Source organism: Siphateles boraxobius, unplaced genomic scaffold, assembly GCF_051911475.1.
Source record: "Siphateles boraxobius isolate OS27281-9 unplaced genomic scaffold, OSU_SipBor_1 83, whole genome shotgun sequence".
Taxonomy (NCBI): Eukaryota; Metazoa; Chordata; class Actinopteri; order Cypriniformes; family Leuciscidae; genus Siphateles; species Siphateles boraxobius.
Window position 1 is genome coordinate 980,503 of NW_027509212.1, and position 24,944 is coordinate 1,005,446.

Sequence of the window (24,944 nt, forward strand, 5' to 3'; positions counted from 1 at the left end):
GGGGGTTGTAAGTTTGAGGAACAAGGAGGGTCTTCTTTATTGATTAGCTCAGTCATTACAAACCCTAATTTGAGATAAGGTAAGCATGGGAGGGACGGTCAATTCAGCAATGTAGGCACCATGGATTCATATTTACGACTCTCTAATGGCTCGGTGGAGAATCTCTGATCTTGATTGTGGTGTTGTGCTCATTTGATGGACATTGTTCATGGATAGTCCTTCAGTGTCTGCAGATTTTCTTACCACCGATCCCAAAGGCAAATGTTTGACAGCTTGTTTGGATGGCATTCACGATTGATTTTAATGGATTTGATTTGCATTGTACATGGAAATACAATCCACTGGGTCTGTAAAACAGAGAACATAAGAGAAAGCCAGATGATTACAGATACAAAGGTATATCAGAATGCCTAATCTGAGTCCACTACTTTAACCAAACTAAGAAGCACATGAAAAAACTTTTATGCCAGTTTTTCCTGCTCATAGTTTCTTTCTTATTTAAAATACATTTATTTCATACTAAGTATACTACAACAAATTCATTAACATATTTACTGACATGTTGCTTGAGACTTACTGATATGAATATTATAATTAAACCTTATTTGGAGTACTTCTTTATTGCACAATGTACATTTCTTAAAGTGCCCCATTATGTTTTTTCTTTATCACGTATTATGATGTGTAATATAGCTGTTTGTGAATGCAAAAGTTCCGCAAAGTTGTAAATTTGAAAATTCACGATAAGTAAAGTTATAGTCTCCCAAAAGAAAGAATCAACTCTGAACCGCCTTTACAAGTCATTTGGGTATCGAATCCTATTGCTTTACATTCTACATCACTAGGAGATATATTTGCATATAATTCCTGGCTATGTTGTACGTTTTCTGCCCATGAACAACTTGACCAGCCCACAACATGTCACTTTAATGACGACTGCTTCTCAAATCTTGGAGTTCAATGCGGGATTCGCAAAACGCTTGCTCTAGAAAGATGGGTCAGTAACCAGTTTATTTGGACCAGCTTGCTACTCAGAGTCACAACCTGTAAGCTTGAATAATTATTGATGTATATATTTTCGACTGGGTGTTCAAAATACTTAGTTCCCTTTCAAGGGAACTCGAGCTGCGTTGAGACGCGGTGGGAACGCTCTGCGTGATTGCGTCGTGAAGCACGTGTATAATCAGTCCAATGGAAGAGCGAGACGTCATAGGCGGTGACGTCATAGACCAGGAAGCTATAAAGCACACCAGAAAACAGACCGCGACAGCTTCTGTTGCCTTCAGCAAGCGATCTGTGTATTCTGTCCTTGTCATATTTATTGTTGTCTGTCAAGTTGCAATATATATATATATTATGGCAAAAGAGAGCAAGCAGCTTTTGTGTTGTTCCCTGCCCACGTTATATCACGGGTGGGGACACACACATCAGCTTTTTGTTACTATTTGGGAGTGGAGCATGCCACAGTCAGTTCTCGAGGGGGCTGACTGTGAGCATTGCGAGAAGCTGTCCGTGAGGACGCTCCGCTCCCGCCGGGCGTTCTTCGAGGAGGACGGTTCGGTTCGCGCACCCCGCGTGGGTCCCGCTGTTGCCGATGCACGGCGGCGACTCGCATTTTGGGGTTTGCAAACGGATCTGACAGCGGGGGTTGGGACGGGCCCCGCCCTATCTCAGCTTTCACCTGCCAGATCCAGTGCTGGCGATTTCCAGTTTCGAGGAATTGGTATCGTTAGTGTTTTGTTTAGAAAAAGAGAACAAAACAAATAAAGATATTAAGAAAAGGCAGATGTTTGAGTTTTCAATAAATGAATAAATAAGTCAGCTCATAACTCTGTTGAATAAAGAGGAGCTTTAAAAGGAGGTTTATCTAGTGCTGTTGCTAGTTAAATATTTTCTGGCCAGCTGAACATTATGAGAGTGAAAATAAAAAGAGTTTATTAGATGAAATAAATCTAAAAACAGAAAAACTCTGTATCTCAGCCTTCTCGTCGGGGACTGCCGTTTTTTCCCTATCTCCACACCACACTGAGGTGTCGAGATTGTGGAATAAGTCGGTTTCTATTTTATGTGTTTTATGCCCAACGTCTAACTATAGTAATGCTATGGGTATTAAGTATCATGGTATGACAGTGCCTCGGGTTAAAGAGACGCTTGCTAGCTTTCTCTGTCCCGAGTCGGCGTCATAATTTTTAACCCCGACGTTACCCACCAGCCATCTAAATAAAATTTTTTATTAGGCAACGCTAGTGGGTAAATTATAAAGACATGGATGAATGTGAGGTTGTCAGCACTGACGCTATTCGAGAATTGCGTCGTGCAAAAACAGATAAACTATACTGGGGAGGGACGGTTTCGAGAAATCGTTTCCCCTCTGCGTCCTCTGGGTGGCGACTCTCTGAGGAGGGTCGCAGCACGGCCAGTTCGGTTGTTTTTCCTGCTGGTGGCCACGGAGTGATATATTTATATATATATACGTTTTTCTGATTTAAAAATAAAGAAAAATAAGATAAAAGTATGTCTGTTCTTCTGGACGCTCCGCTTTCACAAAAAAAACAAAAACTAAGAATAAACCGTTCAGCGGCGTTCCAGAGGTTTCTTCCTCACCATTCTAATGTTCCCGAGACTGCTGGGCGGAGCAGTCTCAGTCTACTAAGCTCCTCGCAGCACAGAGTCCAAGAACGAGCATCGCCATTTGGGCTCCTCCACAATCGAAGGGGACTTGGGTGGCGGTATCAGTCTAGCCAGTTAGAGATATGCAAGATCTGAGGACTATTTTATCTCTAAAAAAGCTTGGACAATAGGAAGCCCTGACGCCGAGGCTATCAGGCTTCTAAAGGGTGGTAGGGATGGTTTTGAGAAAATCGTTTCTCCTCGGCGCCCTCTGGGGTGCGACTCTCTGAGGAGGGTCGCAGCGCTGCCAGTTCGGTTTTCCTGCCGGTTCGCCGTTCAGGACACCAAGGTGTCAGTGTCCCCAAACGATCCTCTGAGGGGGGTCGTAGAGCAGTCAGTTCGGTTTCCCTGCCGGTTCGCCGTTTCAGGGTGCCGAGGTGCCTGCTTTTTCCAATGATCCTCCGAGGAGGGTCGTTGGAACTAAGTTATTTAAAGGGAGGCAAGATCTGAGGACTGTCGTCATCTCTAATAAAGCTTCTGAGGGCTCCTCCGGGGCAGGGACGGTTTTGAGAAATCGTTCTCCTCGGCGCCCTCTGGGGTGTGACTCTCTGAGGAGGGTCGCAGTGCTGCCAGTTCGGTTGTTCCCTGCCGGTTCGCCGTTCAGGGCACCGAGGTGTCAGCGTCCCCATACGATCCTCCGAGGAGGGTCGTAGAACGGTCAGTTCGGTTGTTCCCTGCCGGTTCGCCGCTTCAGGGCACTGTAGTGACTGTTCAACCAAATCAAGAGGCCAGTCTTGAGAGACTGGTTCCCCTAGTAGAATTTCTGGCAGCGTGGAAACTACTGCCACATATTTCTCGGTGGGTCCTGCACACTATAGAAAAGGGTTCAGAATTCGGTTCTTGTCCGCCCAGATTTCTAGGGGTCCTCCCCACTGTGGTGGACCCCGAGCAGGCTTTGGTTATGGAGCAGGAAGTACGGACACTTCTGCAAAAGGAGCTGTAGAAGGGGTTCCTCCTCCCGGCAGACAGTCAGGGTTTTACTGCCATTACTTCATTGTTCCGAAAGAGGATGAGGGGTGGCGTCCTACTCTAGACCTGCGTCAATTAAACAGCAGGTTTCAGAATCTTAAGTTCAAAGTATGCTTACGCTAAATATGATTGTGTCACAGATTCAGTCCGAGGACTGGTTTGTCACAATAGACTTAAAGGACGCTTACTTATCTATCCATCCTCATCACAGGAGGTTCCTGAGGTTTGCTTTCAGGGGCGAAGCATACAAGTATCGGGTTCTTCCATTCGGCCTAGGTTATCACCCCACACCTTTTACAATATGCGTGGATGCAGCTCTGGCTCCTCTGAGATTCCAGGGCATTCGCGTATTAAATTATATCGACGATTGGTTCATTTTAGCTCAGTCCGAGGTTTTGGCAGTTCAACATCGAGATGTCGTTCTGTCCCACATAAGGAGGTTGGGGTTGCGGCTCAACACCAAAAAGAGTGTACTCCTCCCAGCACAGAGGACCACTTTCTAGGTGTATTATGGGATTCGACAACAATGCAAGCATGTCTGTCTCTTGCACGTATTTCTGCGATTCTCACAGCCGTAAAGAATATAAAACTAGGTCAGCCACTCACTGCAAACAGTCTCTGAGACTGTTGGGGCTCATGGTAGTTGCGTCTAACGTAGTTACTTTTGGCCTTCTGTACATGAGACCCCTGCAGTGGTGGCTCGGGACCAAGGGGTTTTCTCCGAGGGGAAATCCGTTTTCGCATGATCAAGGTCCCGCGGCTATGCCTTCGTGCCTCGGTCATGTGGAAGAAACCTTGGTTCCTCGCCCAGAGCCCAGTGCTGGGTGCTTCTTGTCGACGCGTCACGCTATCGACGGATGCTTCCCTCACAGGATGGGGGGCGGTCATGAGTGGCCGCTCGGTGAAAGGTCTTTGGCTGGGGCTCATGGCAGTTGCGTCCAACGTAGTTACTTTTGGCCTTCTGTACATGAGACCCCTGCAGTGGTGGCTCGGGACCAAGGGGTTTTCTCCGAGGGGAAATCCGTTTTCACATGATCAAGGTCACGCGGCTATGCCTTCGTGCCTCGGTCATGTGGAAGAACCTTGGTCCCTCGCCCAGGCCCAGTGTTTGGGGCTTCTTGTCGACGCATAATGCTATCGACGGATGTTTCCCTCACAAGTCGGGGGCAATCATGAGTGGTTGGTCGGCGAAGGGTCCGGACAACACACTGATGGTCTCGTATATCAGAGCAGATATCCTGTTGAGGCAGGGGCTGTGGCCCGGGGAATGGAGACTTCACCCCGAGGTTGTGGAGCTTCTTAGGGAGAACTTGGGTCAAACTACAAGTCGACCTTTCGCATCGCTTGTACAATGCATTGCCCTTGTTGTTCTCCCTCACGCATCCAGCTCCGCTTGGACTGGATGTAATGTAATAGGTGTGGTTGCCACTACACCTATACGCTTTTCCTGAGATCTTTGCTCCTGGGAGCTCTGGAGTTGTGGATACTGTGGGCTCGGCCTCTGAGGGGGCCCAGCTCATAGATTCAGGTTTCTCGACCGAGGTCGTGGAGACCATACTCCAGTCTAGAGCTCCCTCCACGAGAAGACTAATATGCTGTTCTCTGCCTGGTGCAGAGAACGCCTTCTGAATCTCGTTTCTGCCCTGTTGGTACAGTACTTGATTTCTGTAATGAATGTTTCTTTGCTGGGCTATCTCTGAGGAGAGATCCTTAATTTTGTCTTCTCCGTGGTACATGAGGCTGAGGCCTGCACGTGCTTGGATTTGCACCTGGTTGGTGGTAGTATTTCTTCACCCCAGATCGGGTTGTATTTCTAGGTCCCTACTAAATGTGCGGGTCATTTGTGCTCCAGGCCTTCTGTCCTCCACCTTTAATACCCCAGATCAGGAAAATCTTAAATCTGTTATGCCCTGTCCGGGCTTTGGATGCTTAGGTCCACAGAGCTGCTCAGTGGCGTTTATCAGAACAATTATTTGTCTGCTTTGGGTAACCTAAGATAGGTTGCCCTGCATCTAAACAGATAATGAGCAAGTGGGTAGTTGAGGCTATCTCACTTGCTTATGAAGCGGCCGGACAGCGTTCACCTGTGGCTGTTCAGGCCCATTCTACAAGGAGTATGGCTGCCTCTAGGCTTTAATTTCGGGTGTTTCCCTTCAGGATATTTGTAATGCGGCAGGCTGGTCCTCACCTCATACATTTGTCAGATTTTATGACCTACACCTCTCCACTCCCGGGGCTAGGTTGCTTGCTTCTAGTGTGCGCAAGGACTTCACACAGAACGGGTATTTGACTTATGGCGTAGTGGGTATGGGGTTCCCACCGCGTCTCAACGCAGCTCGAGTTCCCTTGAAAGGGAACGTCTCAGGTTACGTATGTAACCCTGGTTCCCTGAGAGGGAACGAGACGCTGCGTTCTCCTGCCATACTTCCTGCATGCCCTGATCGACTTGCTTCAGGCTTTTTCAGAAGCTGTCGCGGTCTGTTTTCTGGTGTGCTTTATAGCTTCCTGGTCTATGACGTCACCGCCTATGACGTCTCGCTCTTCCATTGGACTGATTATACACGTGCTTAACGACGCAATCACGCAGAGCGTTCCCACCGCGTCTCAACGCAGCGTCTCGTTCCCTCTCAGGGAACCAGGATTACATACGTAACCTGAGACGTTTTGTGTATTATAACGTGTAAGTTTCCGGTTAACTCATGTTATTACTGTCTTACTGAAAAACTAATCAGTTGTGGGCCACTATTATCTAAAACTGCATCTATTAATGCAGATTGTCTGTCGTTCTCACTACTTTGAGTAAAGATAAAGGATGGAGCAAGATTTGTTTTACCAACATTTATATTACATCAGTCATTCGCGTTAGAGCTGGGCACAACGTATACACCATTATTGATACAGTTCCCGCATATGAACCGCATTAAACTAGAAATATATGGGTTTGTTGGTGGACCTACCGTATTTTCCGGACTATAAGTCGCTCCGGAGTATAAGTCGCATCAGCCCAAAAATGCGTCATGACGAGGAAAAAAACATATATAAGTCGCACTGGACTATAAGTCGCATTTATTTAGAAATTTATTTAACAAAATCCAAGACCAAGAAAAAGTTATTTAAACAGACTTTAATTCATTAAAACAGAAGGCATTTAAGTTATTCAGCTACACACAATAGCACAAAGAACAACAGGCTGAATATGTGTCCGGTATGTTGTTAACGTAACACATCAACAGTTAGCTACACAATAGCATAAAGAACATACCTGAGAGGCTGAATAGGATCAAATAAAATAAAAAAAACATAACAAGACAGCGAGTCCAACAGTTATCGGTAAAGCAATTTCACCAAGCTCCCGCGATCTTATTCCACATCACTGAAGAGAGATTTTTTCAGCCGTAAAACTAGCTGTAGTCTAGAGCGCATAGAGCGCTCTCTCGTGGCTGTAGACGGTAATGTCACGGTAATGCATTCACGTCATACCACAAATACATCAAAAACTCGCAAATAATAATCTGGGGCCGTCAGCGATCCTGTGACAAGTAAATCTTGGTAATTTTGATATATAAGTCGCACCTGACTATAAGTCGCAGGACCAGCCAAGGTATGAAAAAAAGTGCGACTTATAGTCCGGAAAATACGGTACTCTTATTAATGCTGATGGTTAGGAATTACAGTTGAAACCTCTCATAATGTACCTCAAACTGAGTAGTGTGTCACTGAGAAACGTCCTGCTCAAGTTGTCCTTGCGATGGAGGTTCGGGTTGAATAACTAGTTCTTTCACTGTATCGTCGGACTTGCGCTCAGATTGATACGGTAAAATCGAAAGTCATCGTTCATTACTGTCTTTAGTTTACAGTGTGTACAATCGCTGAACTGTAGGGAGCCTCCAGATGGAGCTGAAGTTTTTGTTTCTGACACACACTGTATACGGTAGACCACAGTTTTTCACAATTTTTGATTAGCTGACACACTGGAGCCACTGAGAATGACCCCTCTCCTAACACTATAATAACTAGAGCACATTAGCATGAGTGGTTCGCCCGCTCAATCGCGAGTTTGAATCGACTATCTCCCATCCCGGCCTTCATCCTCCCGTCCCGCCGACATCTGGTGCCATTGTCAGATTCGTCCGCAGAGCGTGCCCACCAATGAGTGTAAGTTTCCCGCGAATGGCTGTGTTTTCAACACCGACAGTGAACACGCCCCCAGGGTTTGAAAACAGAGAATACTGCTCATTTTTTCAAGATTTTGATTACTTATTTTATTTACTTGGCGGTTTTTTATAATTCAAATTTGGCTGGGTGGTTAATAACACATTTTTCTGTGGTGTGACAAACTCAGAACACATATTTAATATTGCTTTTCACGGACTTGAAGTCATTTAGTTCATTTAAAATGATTTACGCGATCACATTCCGACATTGTAACTGTCATGTTTCAATGTGTTTTAGTTCAGTTTTGAGATCTTGTTGCCCCCGTCTTTGTGATTTTGGTTCATTCCTGTTAGTTTTCCTGCTCTGTCTGATTAGTAATTCCGTTCACCTGTAATCTGTTAATTATCCTATTAGTCCCTTTTCATTTAAGCCTTGTGTTTCCCCTCAGTGTTTGTTGGTCGTCGTCCGTGTATGGTTGTGTTTACCCTGAAGTCCTGTAGTGTATTTTGTTCTTGTATGTTTATGGAAGTTTAAGTTTGTAAAATAAATCTCCTAAATTGTAGCTACCGTGTCCTCGTCTTCAGCATCCTGCACACAACCTGACAGAACAGGAGTTCGATAAACAGGCCTTTGTGGAAACCCGCAAAGCGATTTTCCGGGGGATCCATGGAGGTCACAGGGGAGGATTTGGGTCTAGACTTCTTCAGCGTCAACATCTCTGCGTCCAGCCCAATCCTCATCTGATCTGCCCTGTCGAGCAAGAGCCAGAGCCAGTCTTCGAGCAAGAGCCAGAGCCAGTCTTCGAGCAAGAGCCAGAACCAGTCTTCGAGCAAGAGCCAGAACCAGTCTTCGAGCAAGAGCCAGTCTCTGATGTTCCTGAGCCGGAGCCAGTGTCTGATGTTCCTGAGCCAATGTTTGTTTCTGTTTTTGTGTCTGTTCCTGAGCCGGTGTCTGTTCCCGAGCCAATGTTTGTTTCTGTGTTTGTGTCCGTCTTTGTGGCTGCTACTGTTCTAATAGCCGTTGATCCTGCGCCAGAGCCCGTTGATCCTGCGCCAGAGCCCGTTGATCCTGCGCCAGAGCCCGTTGATCCTGCGCCAGAGCCCACTGATCCTGCACCAGAGCCCACTGATCCTGCACCAGATGCACCAGAGCCCACTGATCCTGCACCAGAGCCCACTGATCCTGCACCAGAGCCCACTGATCCTGCGCCAGTCCTGTCCAGCCCAGAGTTTCCTTTGCCACTGGTCCTGCCTAGCCCAAGACCCTCTTTGTTGCCGGATCCCCCCTTTCCTGTCAATTTCCCCATTAAAATTTTGGGGGGTCGCCCACCCGAAGGGTCCTCACCGCCATGGCCACCCGAAGGGTCCTCACCGCCATGGCCACCCGAAGGGTCCTCACCACCATGGCCGCCCGAAGGGTCCTCACCACCATGGCCGCCCGAGGGTCCCACAGCTCCGCCCTGGACGCCCGAGGGTCCCACAGCTCCGCCCTGGACGCCCGAGGGTTCCACAGCTCCGCCCTGGACGCCCGAGGGTCCCACAGCTCCGCCCAGGATGCCCGAGGGTCCCAAAGCTCCGCCCTGGACGCACGAGGGTCCCACAGCTCCACCCTGGACGCCCGAGGGTACCACAGCTCCGCCCTGGACGCCCGAGCGTCCCACAGCTCTGCCCTGGCCACGCCTACAGCCTGTTCCGCTGTGGCCACGCCCACAGCCTGCTCCGTCCTGGCCACGCCCACAGCCTGCTCCGCCATGGCCACGTCCACACAGCCTGTTCCACCCCGGTTCCCTGAGCTACCAGCTCCACCCTGGAGGCTTCCCGTCCCTGCACCACCATGCCCTCGTCAGCCTCCAGGCGCCCACCCTCCCACCCCTTTGGATGTTATACGACGCGCCTTCGGGGAGGGGGGAGGTACTGTCATGTTTCAATGTGTTTAGTTTCAGTTTTGAGATCTTGTTTCCCCCCGTCTTTGTGATTTTGGTTCAGTCCTGTTAGTTTTCCTGCTCTGTCTGACTAGTAATTCCCTTCACATGTATTCTTCTAATTATCCTATTAGTCCCTGTTCATTTAAGCCTTGTGTTTTCCCTCAGTGTTTGTTGGTCGTCGTCCGTGTATGGTTGTGTTTACCCTGAAGTCCTGGAGGGTATTTTGTTCTTGTATGTTTATGGAAGTTTAAGTTTGTAAAATAAATCTCCTAAACTGTAGCTACCGTGTCCTCGTCTTCAGCATCCTGCACACAACCTGACAGTAACAAGGTTAGATGTTATGGGAAGAAGGAGGCGGGAACTGGCAAACATTTAAACAATTTATTAATGAAATAGAACAAATACAAAATGAAAGTCAAAGACAGCAGTCCCTCACGGACGACTGCTGTCACATATAACAAACACAACACAAATCCAGGCCTGTTCCTCTCTCGATCTCCATTGTCGTCGCTCCTCCTTTTCTGCTTCCGCTCCTCCATAAGAGATTCGAGACCGGTGAGTCCCTCATCAGTAATCACGCCACCGGCCTCGTGCCACTCTCTCACGGCCCTCAGCCTCGTCCTGCTTGCCACAGACATAATAAATTATCATAATGCAATCATAGATAAATTATAACAAACATTATTAATTCACCTCCCGAGTCCATATTGTGTCTATACTATCTGTGATTAAAATAAATACAATCTTAATCACAATAAGAACAAGCCAAAAAAAAAAAGCATATATCAAGATATACTTACTTGACTCATTATTTGCAGTACAAAACATCTCATCTGTAATCATCCAAATGTGGCATTCCTTTGATCTGTTCTTGTTTGATCAGCTTCAGTTTCATCACGCATCGCAATCACAGAAACATGGCGGACAATTTTCAATCTCTGGTCAAGAAGTGCACTATCATGACGTAGTATTTTTGGCTCATGCACATTAAACAAAAAAAGTTGATAATCTTTTGTGCATGGTCAAATGTTATTTTCCATTTCATTAAATTGGCTTGTGAAAGCCAACTTACTGAAATCCTATTTAAACTTCTTCTTCTTCTTCTTCTTCTTCTTCTTCTTCTTCTTCTTCTTCTTCTTTTTCTTAACCAAAATTTTCTGACTCTAACTCCTCCTAGAGTTTTAACTCTACAAACTCCAAACTCGGGTCAGACCTTCAGACTGTTCTGACTCGAGTTGCTATATCTTTTCATACTGATTTGACTTTCAGTTTTCTTAAAAATTAATATTTAAAACCATAAAAATCCCATTGACTTTCATTGCAACAGTTCAAATTGAGCCAAGGCTACGGTGGCCCAGTAGTGTACAACACAAAAACTCAAATCTAAACTCGCTGAAGCCCTAGATTCAATTAAACAACCATTCTATATGTACTTCAATGTTTCTTTCTAACTAATCCATCTTTCTTTCTAACAAATCCATCTTTCTTTCTACTTAATCTTTCTTTCTTTCTAACTAATCTATCTTTCTTTGTTTCTAACTAATCTTTCTTTCTTTCTAACTAATCTATCTTTCTTTCTAACTAATCTATCTTTCTTTCTTTCTAACTAATCTATCTTTCTTTCTTTCTAACTAATCTATCTTTCTTTCTTTCTAACTAATCTCTTTCTTTCTAACTAATCTATCTATCTTTCTTTCTTTCTAACTAAACTTTCTTTCTTTCTAACTAATCTATATATCTTTCTTTTTTTTCTAACCAATCTTTCTTTCTCTCTTTCTAACTAATCTACCTTTCTTTCTTTCTAACTAATCTTTCTTTCTTTCTTTCTAACTAATCTTTCTTTCTTTCTTTCTTTCTTTCTTTCTTTCTAACTAATCTATGTATCTTTCTTTGTTTCTAACTAATCTTTCTTTCTTTCTTTCTAACTAATCTATCTTTCTTTGTTTCTAACTAATCTATCTTTCTGTCTTTCTAACTAATCTATCTTTCTTTCTTTCTGACTAATCTAACTTTCTTTCTTTCTAACTAATCTTTCTTTTTTTTCCAACAAATCAATCTTTCTTTCTAACTAGTCTTTATTTCTTTCTAACTAATCTTTCTTTCTTTCTAACTAATCTAACAAATCTATCTATCTTTCTTTCTTTCTAACTAATCTTTCTTTCTTTCTAACTAATCAATCTATCTTTCTTTCTAACTAATCTATCTTTCTTGCTTTCTAACTAATATATCTTTCTTTCTTTCTAACCAATCTTTCTTTCTCTCTTTCTAACTAATCTACCTTTCTTTCTTTCTAACTAATCTTTCTTTCTTTCTTTCTAACTAATCTTTCTTTCTTTCTTTCTAACTAAACTATGTATCTTTCTTTGTTTCTAACTAATCTATCTTTCTTTCTAACTAATCTATCTTTCTGTCTTTCTAACTAATCTATCTATCTTTCTTTCTTTCTGACTAATCTTTCTTTCTTTCTTTCTAACTAATCTTTCTTTTTTTCCAACAAATCAATCTTTCTTTCTAACTAGTCTTTATTTATTTCTAACAAATCTTTCTTTCTTTCTAACTAATCTTTCTTTCTTTCTAACTAATCTATCTTTCTTTCTAACTAATCTATCTTTCTGTCTTTCTAACTAATCTATCTATCTTTCTTTCTTTCTGACTAATCTTTCTTTCTTTCTTTCTAACTAATCTTTCTTTTTTTCCAACAAATCAATCTTTCTTTCTAACTAGTCTTTATTTATTTCTAACAAATCTTTCTTTCTTTCTAACTAATCTAACTAATCTATCTATCTTTCTTTCCAACTAACCTTTCTTTCTTTCTAACTAATCTATCTTTCTTTCTAACTAATCAATCTATCTTTCTTTCTAACTAATCTATCTTTCTAACTAATCCATCTTTCTTTCTAACTAATCCATCTTTCTTTCTTTCTAACTAATCTTTCTTTCTTTCTAACTAATCTTTCTTTCTTTTTAACTAATCTATCTATATTTCTTTCTTTCTAACTAATCTATCTTTCTTTCTAACTAATCATCTTTCTTTCTTTCTAACTAATCCATCTTTCTTTCTTTCTAACTAATCTTTCTTTCTTTTTAACTAATCTATCTATATTTCTTTCTTTCTAACTAATCTATCTTTCTTTCTAACTAATCATCTTTCTTTCTTTCTAACTAATCCATCTTTCTTTCTTTCTAACTAATCTATCTTTCGTTCTTTCTAACTAATCTATCTTTCTTTCTAACTAATCTTTTTTTCTTTCTAACTAATCCATCTTTCTTTCTTTCTAACTAATCTATCTTTCGTTCTTTCTAACTATTCTATCTTTCTTTCTAACTAATCTTTTTTTCTTTCTAACTTTTCTTTCTTTCTTTCTTTCTTTCTTTCTTTCTTTCTTTCTTTCTTTCTTTCTTTCTTTCTAACTAATCCATCTTTCTTTCTAACTAATCCCTCTTTCTTTCTTTCTAACTAACTAATCTTTCTTTCTAACTAATCCATCTTTCTTTCTTTCTAACAAATCCATCTTTCTTTCTAACTAATCCTTCTTTCTTTCATTCTTTCTAACTAATCTTTCTTTCTTTCTAACAAATCTATCTTTCTTTCTTTCTAACTAATCTTTCTTTCTTTCTAATCTATGTATCTTTCTTTCTTTCTAACTAATCTTTCTTTCTAACTAATCTATCTTTCTTTCTAACTAATCTATCTATCTTTCTTTCTAACTAATCTATCTATCTTTCTTTCTAACTAATCTATCGCTCTTTCTTTCTAACTAATCTATCTTTCTTTCTTTCTAACTAATCTCTTTCTAACTAATCCATCTTTCTTTCTTTCTAACTAAACTTTCTTTCTTTCTAACTAATCTATCTATCTTTCTTTGTTTATAACTAATCTTTCTTTCTTTCTTTCTTTCTAACTAATCTACCTTTCTTTCTTTCTAACTAATCCATCTTTCTTTCTTTCTAACTAATCTTTCTTTCTTTCTAACTAATCTTTCTTTCTTTTTAACTAATCTATCTATATTTCTTTCTTTCTTTCTAACTAATCTATCTTTCTTTCTAACTAATCAATCTATCTTTCTTTCTTTCTTTCTAACTAATCATCTTTCTTTATTTCTGAACTAATCCATCTTTCTTTCTTTCTAACTAATCTATCTTTCGTTCTTTCTATTTAATCTATCTTTCTTTCTAACTAATCTTTTTTTCTTCCTAACTAATCCATCTTTCTTTCTTTCTAACTAATCTATCTTTCGTTCTTTCTAACTAATCTATCTTTCTTTCTAACTAATCTTTTTTTCTTTCTTTCTTTCTTTCTTTCTTTCTTTCTTTCTTTCTTTCTTTCTTTCTTTCTTTCTTTCTTTCTTTCTAACTGATCCATCTTTCTTTCTTTCTTTCTTTCCAACTAATCCATCTTTCTTTCTTTCTAACTAACTAATCTTTCTTTCTAACTAATCCATCTTTCTTTCTTTCTAACAAATCCATCTTTCTTTCTAACTAATCCTTCTTTCTTTCATTCTTTCTAACTAATCTTTCTTTCTTTCTAACAAATCTATCTTTCTTTCTTTCTAACTAATCTTTTTTTCTTTCTAATCTATGTGTCTTTCTTTCTTTCTAACTAACTAATCTTTCTTTCTTTATAAAGAATCTATCTATCTTTCTTTCTAACTAATCTATCTTTCTTTCTAACTAATCTATCTATCTTTCTTTGGAACTAATCTATATATCTTTCTTTCTAACTAATCTATCTTTCTTTCTAACTAATCTATTTTTTTCTTTCTAACTAATCTTTCTTTCTTTCTTTCTTTCTTTCTAACTAATCCATCTTTCTTTCTAACTAATCCATCTTTCTTTCTAACTAATCTATCTATCTTTCTTTCTAACTAATCTTCCTCTTTTTCTAAAAAAATCCATCTTTCTAACTAATCTTTATTTCTTTCTAACTAATCCTTCTTTCTGTCTAGCTAATCTATCTATCTCTCTTTCTTTCTAACTAATCTATCGTTCTTTCTTTCTAACTAATATTTCTTTATTTCTAACTAATCATCTTTCTTTATTTCTAACTAATGTATCTTTCGTTCATTCTAACTAATCTATATTTCTTTCTAACTAATCTTTTTTTCTTTCTAACTAATCCTTTCTTTCTTTCTTTCTAACTAATCCATCTTTCTTTCTTTCCAACTAACTAATCTTTCTTTCTAACTAATCCATCTTTCTTTCTTTCTAACAAATCCATCTTTCTTTCTAACTAATACTTCTTTCTTTCATTCTTTCTAACTAATCTTTCTTTCTTTCTAATAAATCTATCTTTCTTTCTTTCTAACAAATCCATCTTTCTTTCTAATCTATGTATCTATCTTTCTTTCTAACTAATATATCTAATATATCTTCTAACTAATCTATCTATCTTTCTTTCTAACTAATCTATCTATCTATCTTTCTTTCTAACTAATCTATCTATCTTTCTTTCTAACTAATCTATCGATCTTTCTAACTAATCTATCGTTCTTTCTTTCTAACTAATCTATCGTTCTTTATTTCTAACTAATCTATCATTCTTTCTTTCTTTCTAACTAATCTATCATTCTTTCTTTCTAACTAATCTATCGTTCTTTCTTTCTAACTAATCTATCGTTCTTTCTTTCAAACTAATCTATCTTTCTTTCTAACTAATCTATCTATCTTTCTTTCTAAGTAATCTATCTATCTTTCTTTCTAACTAATCTATCGATCTTTCTTTCTAACTAATCTATCGTTCTACCTTTCTAACTAATCTATCGTTCTTTCTTTCTAACTAAACTATCTATCTTTCTTTCTAACTAATCTATCTATCTATCTTTCTTTCTAACTAATCTATCTTTCTTTCTTTCTTTCTAACTAATCTATCTTTTTTCTTTCTAACTAATCTATCTTTTTTCTTTCTAACTAATCTATTTCTTTTTAACTAATCTGTCTTTCTTTCTAACAAATCTATCTATCTTTCTTTCTAACTAATCTATCTTTCTTTCTAATTAATCTTTCTTTCTTTCTTTCTAACTAATCTATCTTTTTCTTTCTAACTAATCTATATTTTTTCTTTCTAACTAATCTATCTATCTTTCTAACTAATCTATCGTTCTTTCTTTCTAAGTAATCTATCGTTCTTTCTAACTAATCTATCTATCTATCTATCTTTCTTTCTAACTAATCTATCTTTCTTTCTAACTAATCTATCTTTTATTTTTCTTTCTAACTAATCTATCTATATTTCTTTCTAACTAATCTATATTTATCTTTCTTTCTAACTAATCTATCTATCTATCTATCTTTCTTTCTAACTAATCTATCTATCTTTCTTTCTAACTAATCTGTCTTTCTTTCTTTCTTTCTCACTAATCTATCTTTCTTTCATTCTAACAAATCTATCTTTCTTTCTTTCTAACTAATCTTTCTTTTTTTCTTTCTAACTAATCTTTCTTTCTATCTATCTTTCTAACTAATCTTTCTTTCTAACTAATCTTTCTTTCATTTACACTAATCTTTCTATCCATCTATTATTTATCTATCTTTCTAACCAATCGTTTTCTTTCTTTCTAACTATTCTTTCTTTCTAACTAATCCATCTATCAAACTTCAAACTACTTTAAACTTCAAACTACTTTAAACTTATTCAAACTCTCTGGTCCGGCTTTCTCAAGCCAACTTAAAGTTTGTCTCATCAAACTTTTTTTTCTAGTTTCATTTCATGTTCAAGTTGAAATTGTTCTAACTCATTGTGTAGTTAGACTCTGTAAGTTCACAGAACGACTCATTCACCTAACTAAAAGTAAATCATTTTTACAGTGTAGTTTAGTCTGATTAAAATTAAATGTATTTTAACTGAATTTGAATGCAAATAAATTTTGTTTATATTTGTTAAACTTTTGCTTGCAATTAATACAATTAAATGTGCTTAAGCGACTTAGAACAACATAATGAAATTGAAAGTATTCTCTACACAGATGTAAAGTACATTACTATTACATTAACTACAAATACAGTACTCCTCTCATAAATTACAGTCAAATATTATGTAGAAAACTGACACTTTTAAGTATCAAAGAGTATGTATAGTCAATACATCACTGTAAAAATCATAATTGTAAAAATGTATGTTTAAGTAAAACTTAATTAGACATTACAAATTGCATTTTTTAAAAGTGCACTTAAGTGTGTATAGAAATATTCTCATTTAAGTGTTGTCTCTTTAAGCACACTGAAGTAGCCTTTGATTTTAATTATATTATCTGCAAGTGCATTTTTTAAAAAGTATACTTTTAAGATTTGAAGTACACAAAAAGCACACAATCAATACAATTACACTTTTTTTTCACAAGAGCAGTCTTTAAATGCAAGATATTTAAAGTGTACCTAAAGTATACTTGCAATAGTTCCACTTTAGCACAATCAAATATACTTAAATATAGGTTTAGTTGGACCTCAGTACAATTTCTGGATTATGCAAATGTATTCGTAGTATACTTAGCATAAAATAAATGCATTTCAAATACATTTTAGTGCACTTATTTTTCACTAGGGGAGGTTTATTTGATTAGTTAAATGCAGCTGATTTGTTTGTTCCGACTGTAAAGGTGTGCTGTGATTGGTCACACCCTCACACTCTTTTGTCATTGGCTGTATGTCAGTTTAAATAAAAGAGAGTCAGTGTCATCATGCACAATTCTGGCCTCTACCTCAACTAATCATTGAAAAATACTGAAATCTCTTCACTGGATGAAGATGAAGACGACACTCACTGTGCTCCTAATCCTGGAGCTCTACGGACTCTCCTCCGGTCTCATTAAACAACATTTCTTTTACCCCTTTTCCACCAAAAAAGAACTGGTTCGGAACTGGTGCTGGTTCAAAGTTAGTTCGGAGTTGGTTCAACTTGCGAACCTTCTCAGAACCGGTTTGTTTTCCCACTGACTAGAGCGCCCGGCGAACGACGTCGTTACGTCACTGTGTACGTCGCCATACAGAAACGCTAGCAAGTACATTATTTTGGGATTATCTCTAACTTGTGTACCATGAAGGCTTTAAAAACAATTGAAATAAGTAAGTCTTTTAATCTTTTCCTTTGATATGTAATCATTTCTGATTAGTTATGTACCTCTGTCTTGTGTGTTTTTTTCTTTCCGTTTATTTGTTCTATATTTTGACTGTTTTCTTCTTTGCTTACATAATGTGTTCAATAAAAAAATAAAATTTAAAAAAAGCTAGAAACGCTTGCGCCAACTTCAAGCATAATAATTACAATGGTGGACTACATCGTGTTTCTGCAAATGTTTCTCCTGGCTTTGCGGTCATAAAATATGTTTAGGACACATCTAAACCCGCCTCCAGCCCCGCCGTAAGCATGACACGGTGGTAAAAGAACGGTTCTCTGGTTCTAGTCCAGCAAAGAGTTGGTGCCGCTTTGGAACCAGTTTTCCTGGCCGAGAACCGGTTCTTTGGCTGTCGAAACACAAAGAACCGGTTCGCGAGTAGGCATCGGCTCCGAACCGGCTCTCAAAATGCTTTGGTGGAAAAGGGGTATTTGTGGATGAGGATAAGAACTGGGATTATGATGCTCGACTTCACTGCAGAACTTTCTTTCATGACCTGTCCACCTTCACCAATGAGAGCGAGGAGCTGCAATTTTTGGAAGATGCAGTTGATCAAACTTCTGATGCCTGGGTTGGTCTCCACAAATATTTAGGAGTCTGGAAGTGGGTTGGACGTGAAAATGCAACACAAATAAGCTGGAATAGTTTGAATCTGCCAGGTTTAAATGAAAACTGTGTTTTTATACAATAGAACTAAGAAGCTGCATGATGAAAACTGCTATGCTGTTATGCAGAGTTTGTTCTGGTGCGGCAGGAAGAGAGCTGGGAAGGAGCTCTGGAATACTGCAGAAAACATTATAATGATTTGGCGAGTCTGAGCTCTATGAACAGGATGAATTCTGCTTTAAGGAAAATCACACAGGCTGAAACTGGATATGTGTGGACTGGTCTGCGCTTTCTAGCAGGAGAGTGGAGATGGGTCAATGGAGATGATCTTGACTTTAATGTCTGGTCTAAGACGGGACCGCCCCAGTGTCCTGCCAGAAACCTTCGTTGTGGAGCCCTGGACAAGCAAACAAGGATCTGGACACACACAGACTGTGAGGAGAAGCTCAACTTCTTTTGTCAGTAGATGGTACGTCACTTACACAAATATTTTATGAGCAAAGATTACAACTATAATAGATATGGTGCCATTAAAATATTTGGGCATCTTTTTACCGCGGCCCCTCATTTGTTATCTGTTGAAAAATTTCATTAATAACGCTATTGGTAACTGTTTATTGCTGTCTTATGTAAACCATCTTTTTCCCTTGTTTTAACATGACAAACTGCATCACTAGCAGAAGGGATTGGCTCAACAACAGTTTCTTCTCCTCACTGAAAGCATTCAACAATCACTCGACAGCTCCACACCACTCCGTTTAACATTTCCTGCTCACACTTACTGGAAAGAAGAAAGTATCCCGCTCCGGGTTCACTGCATAAAGCAGTGCGTGCCACTATAAAGATCCTAGTCTAAAACAAGCGAGAAAATTGTTTCAATGAAAGGATAAAAAGACTAGTGTGTTCAATTTTGATGTGTTTTATGCATATCTTAAGTCAGGGTTGCCAACTCTCACGCATCTGGCGTGACACTCACGCATTCAGTCTCAATCTCACGGTCTCACGTTCAACAAAGAAATCTCACGCCAAATTAGACATTCTTCTGTGCTGTATTTTTTTCACTCATGTGCACTAATTTCCGAATTAGTATATGCAAGTTCAGGCTCTTAACTACTGATTGGACCACTGCATTTTCTCACGGAGAGAAAAATCGCGGACAAAGTGGACAAATTCTCAGCTGTCAGATTCTGTCAATATTTCCAACGTTTTGGTGCTTTTTAAATGTGACAGATACAGTAGCCTACAAGCATTATAATCTTTCACTTTTTTGTTTTTAGGGCATATCTATCCACTGTATAATATGCATTTCAGGTTGTAATGTAATGCAATGTAATGTAATGTATGTCAATAGCCATTTCTAGAGTTATTTTTAAGTTGTGTCACTTGTGCAAATATATTAGGAAAAATCTGACGCTAAATGCCGCAATGGACCAATCAGAATTGAGTTATTTAAGAAGCAAGTAACCTTAGAGTCTTAAGTTAACTCGGATTATTTTCCTAGACAGTTTTGTAATCACCATCAGAATAGAAGAATCCATATAGTCAATTAATGTATATTGATAGATGTACTGACATGAGGATGATAAAAGTATTTTGATTTGAGTACATTTTTAATTTCCCTTTCAGTGTGTTACTTCATTAAATATGTAATGTTGGAATTATATTGAATAGGTCCTATATATTTTGCATTCAATTAAAGCACAAACCTTATTGTCCATGAAAGAGGCTGCCTGGATCACAAAATGATTTTATCTATACCATTTCATGACTCATCATGACATTTCGTGAAATAAATAGGCTATTTTTGATCAAGACATTCGTCTGTGGAGAACATTTTGTTTTTAATATAACTAAATATGACTAAATTAAGCTGACACACTCCCACAACAATGTCACAGCAATGTAAATTTATTTTTTCTTGATCTTTAAATGTATCAAACATCACAATTCAACACATTTCATGAAAAACATTCAGTGTACTGCTTGAATGCAGACACCGCAAATTCATATATTTAATAGAGTGTGTTCAAATATAAAACCATATGGAACATTTATACATTTTTAATACAGACTGTATAACAAAAGAAAATCAACTTAAAACATAAGACAATATTTCTTCATTTTCATAAGCTGCATCTTGATGTCCTCTTGAAGAACATTGAAAACAATATGAATAATATTAATCATTGTAGTATTTTTTCATGCACAAGACAAACAAAATTGCTGCACACAACAAAATTGCAAACCACTGTATCTGCTGGGTAAAGGTGTAAGGCAAGGCAAGGCAAGTTTATTTATATAGCACATTTCATACACAGTGGTAATTCAAAGTGCTTTACATAGAAGATATTTAAATAATCAAAAGAAATCAGAATAATTAAAACAGTTTAGAATAAAATATCAAATAAAATGCAGTGCAAACAGTCGGACGCACAGTGGCACAGTGCTCATTCAGTAAATGCACAAAAAAGAAGAAAAAAAATAAAAGTTTTAAAAGTTTTTAAAAACATGGTTTTAAAGCTACACTGTGTGATTTTTACCCCCATCTAGCGGTGAAAAGGTATATGACCATCCAGTGAATATTAGTTTCTGTTCCTCTCAATTCCGATTTCGTTTTAACTCCTACGGTGGCCAATGTAGTCCAAGATTAGCATGGCTTCCAGTTCGACCTCGTCCATGAGTGAAAGGTGAAGCTTGAATTAATCGTATGTCCCTCTTTGGCTAATGTACTTTCAAGATGGAGGGGCAACATGGCGACCGACATTAGAACCCCCCACCCGTATGTATTTTCAATGGCATATTATACACTCACGAGAATACTTTATTACTTGAACGAAGTAAATATACATTAATGAGCACATATATTTTTGAAAGAACTTAGTGTTTTTAGCTAAGAATAAACTAAAAAAGTTACACAGTGTAGCTTTAAGCAAAGTGTGATTTGCCAGTGGGGGATTCTCCCTCCACTTTAATCAATGCTATACTACAGACCATATCAAATATATTTGAAAAAAAACATAGCCTATGCAACACACACGTTTAAACAACAAACAATAAAATCAGAACAGGCACTTTTGCTCCTGTATAGGCAAGTCAAGGCAAGGCAAGTTTATTTATATAGCACATTTCATACACGGTGGTAATTCAAAGTGCTTTACATAGAATAAATTAAAATAATCAAAAGAAATCAGAAACAGCTTTGAATAAAAAATAAAAAAATAAAAATAAAATAAAATACAGTACAAACAGTTGGACGAACAGTGGTACAGCGTTCATTCAGTAAATGCACAGTTAAACAGAAGTGTTTTGAGTCTGGATGTGAATGTGACTACTGTAGGAGCACATCTGATCTCTTCTGGAATCTGTTCCAGCATAATAGCTAAAAACAGACTCGCCATGCTTAGAGTGAACCCTTCACTGTAAAAAATGATCGTGATTTTAACGGTAAAATACTGTAAAAATGCTACAGTGAAAAACTGTTAATTGGTTAACAGAAAGTTTCCTTACTATATACGGTAAATAACTGTGATAGATCTAATGGTTAATTTAATATAATTCTACTGTAAAATACTGTTAAATTTACAGTTTTTGAAAGTGAAAAAGAACAACTCATTGTATAATTTACAGTGAAAAACCGTAAATTGACATTCCCACAATTCCCTGCGTGACACTTCACATTTGATGTATTTTTGTTGAAATAATTATGTTTCTTCTTAGTTTTCTTAGTTCTATTCTTATCAGGTATGTACATTAGAGTTTTATGTTACATTTAATGTTTTTAAATTAATGTTTATTGCATTTTTAAAATTTCATGTGTTACCATGATGCTGTTTAATGTTTGTGCGGATGACACTGTGCAGCTTCTTTATTTTAGGATTAACTTTCTTGTGGAAGAGCTGCTTGTGATGAGCTTTGATTTATATTGTGACTTTCATCACTGCTGTGATGATCGGTGTTTGTCAGTGTATTACAATGGTACAAAACAGATATTAATACATAAATAGGTTGGTAAAATAACATTATATCAGATAATGAAATACGGTTTATTACTGTAAATTTTAAGTTAAGTCTGTAAAACCAATAACGTCTGTACCATATTTTTGACGGTAAAGTTCTGGCAACCACAGCTGCCGGTATTTTACCGTAAAAATGGCATTTTATTTTTTACAGTGTTGGTATTTCTAGCTGATGTGATCCTAATGATCTGAGTGATCTGTTGGGTTTATATTCAGTGAGCATATCTGCAATGTATTGAGGTCCTAGGCCATTGAGTGATTTATATACCAGTAATAATACTTTAAAATCAATCCTATATGTAACTGCCAGCCAGTGTAAAGACCTGAGGACTGGTGTGATGTGTTCATATGTTCTGGTTCTGCTCAGCGTTCTGTATGAGCTGCAACTGTCTTATGGTCTTTTTGGGAAGTCCATTACAATAATCCACCCTGCTGGTGATGAAAGCATGCACAAGTTTCTCTAAGTCTTGACTGGAAACAAAGCATCTAATTCTTGCAATATTTTTCAGGTGATAGTATGCTGATTTAGTTATTGCTTTGACATGACTACTGAAACTAAGGTCTGACTCTAGAGACACACCAAGATTCCTGACTTGATTTTTAGTTGTTTGACCCCTAGACTGAAGGTATGCGTGCACCTTGAGAACAAAAAGTATTCTCATCGCTTCATGACATTAAGGTTGAACTACTGTAGTCACATGGACTATTTTGACTATGTCCTTACCACCTTTCTGGGCCTTTTGTGTCAATGTCTGTTATTTGCCCAAATTGTCCTGCTGTTTATTGTTGTAAACCCTTTTTTATGTGTTGCTTCACTTGAGTGTATGTTTAAAGCCATTCTTGTGTTTGTTTCTTCCCCTTTGTATGTAACAGTTTGTACAATGTTCACAGTCACACTAGGCCTGGAAGAGGCGGACAGCTAAAATGTCACGTGACATACACTGTCACATACACATACACACATACACGACGCAGGGGTTTCGATTTGTGTTAGTACATTAGGTTAGGGGATTGCCATGAAAAAATCAGCAGAAAAAAATTGCCATTAGGATTGCCACCCCATGTACTTTTGGTTTTGGAGTAGTCAGTGAAGATCAGTTAGGGTGTCACGGACGCGGAAGACTTTCTTTTCTCTCTTAATTTTTCTTAGTTAGGTTAATAGGTTATTTAAAAGTTAGATTTGGTTTGGTTTTGTTATTTTCTTTTCTTTGGTGCCGCCCGCATCCCCTCTTCCTCCATGTAGTATTGTTAATCCCAAAAAAAAATGTAAATAACCACTGTACATATATTTATATTCTTTGTGGGTGTTTTTGTTTCACTTTTACCTATATAACCTTTTTGTACTGAATAAATGTATCTGCTTATTGCACGGTATTTATCTGGACTTGTGGTTCTTTGTACAGCACACCAATTATATGTGTTTCTTTTTAAATGTCACTTTTAAATGTTAGACCCCTGTACCCCTAGATTATCTTGGGGGTCGTAACATAAACCTTTAAGTCCTTTGTGTCTACTAATTTGCTTTTGGGTCTTGTCTGTGATTATGTTTTGATAGCCATTCTCTGTGTGATTTATCTTCTTGTGGATTTATTTAAGATAACCTTTGCCTTCATCATTGTGTTTGTGAGTGTTCTACAACACAGCGTTGTGACACGTTATCTTTGCTGATGAGGCTTCCTGGGTATGTAAAAGTGTTGAGATTGTTGACAATGGTTCAGTATAGACAGTGATTGGTGCATTGGGGATGGAATTAATGTACATAACTCTGGTCTTGGATGGCTGATGTTCAGGCCCATCTGCTATTCAGCCTATCTGTCTTGGAGATGTTTGAATTTTGTCAGGTCATAATTGAGAAATCAAATTTTCCTTGATATTTTGACATACAATAATTAGTTACATTTATATAGCGATTTTCTAGGTTCTCAAATCGCTTTACATGGAAGGGGGAATCTCCTCACCACCAGTGTGCAGCATCTCCTGGATCATGTGATGGCAGCCATACTGCGCCAGAACGCCCACCGCACACCAGCTAATTGGTGGAGAGGAGACAGTGATGAAGCCAATCAGTATATGGGGATGATTAGGAGGCCATGATGGACAGAGGCCAATGGGCAAATCTGGCCAGGATACCAGGATTAAACTCCTACTCTTTTTCGAAGGACATCCTGGGATTTTTAATGACCACAGAGAGTCAGGACATCGGTTTAACGTCTCATCCGAAGGACGGTGCTCTTTGACAGTATAGTGTCCCCGTCACTATACTGGGGCGTTAGGACCCACACAGACCACAGGGTGAGCGCCCCCTGCTGGCCTCACTAACACCTCTTCCAGCAGCAACCTGGTTTTCTCAGGAGTCTCCCATCCAGGTACTGACCAGGCTCAAACTTGCTTACCTTCAGTGGGCAAGCAGTCTTGGGCTACAGGGTGATATGGCTACTGGCATAGTAATTGTACTATAAAAATACCCTGTAAGTTTCAAAACTCAAAACTTCCTCA

The 24,944-nt window shown here is 38.5% G+C and overlaps 2 long non-coding RNA genes across 2 annotated transcripts in view; one reads left to right on the forward strand and one right to left on the reverse strand.

Annotated features, from left to right (window-relative positions):
* The window catches only part of LOC143730892 (uncharacterized), a 462,574-nt gene that overhangs the window by 144,862 nt on the left and 292,768 nt on the right, over window positions 1-24,944 (reverse strand). The window lies entirely within an intron of this gene.
* LOC143730893 (uncharacterized) lies at window positions 18,518-20,246 on the forward strand. The gene is made up of 2 exons (XR_013200675.1): window positions 18,518-18,901; window positions 19,113-20,246. It is a non-coding gene; the product is annotated as an uncharacterized LOC143730893 (long non-coding RNA).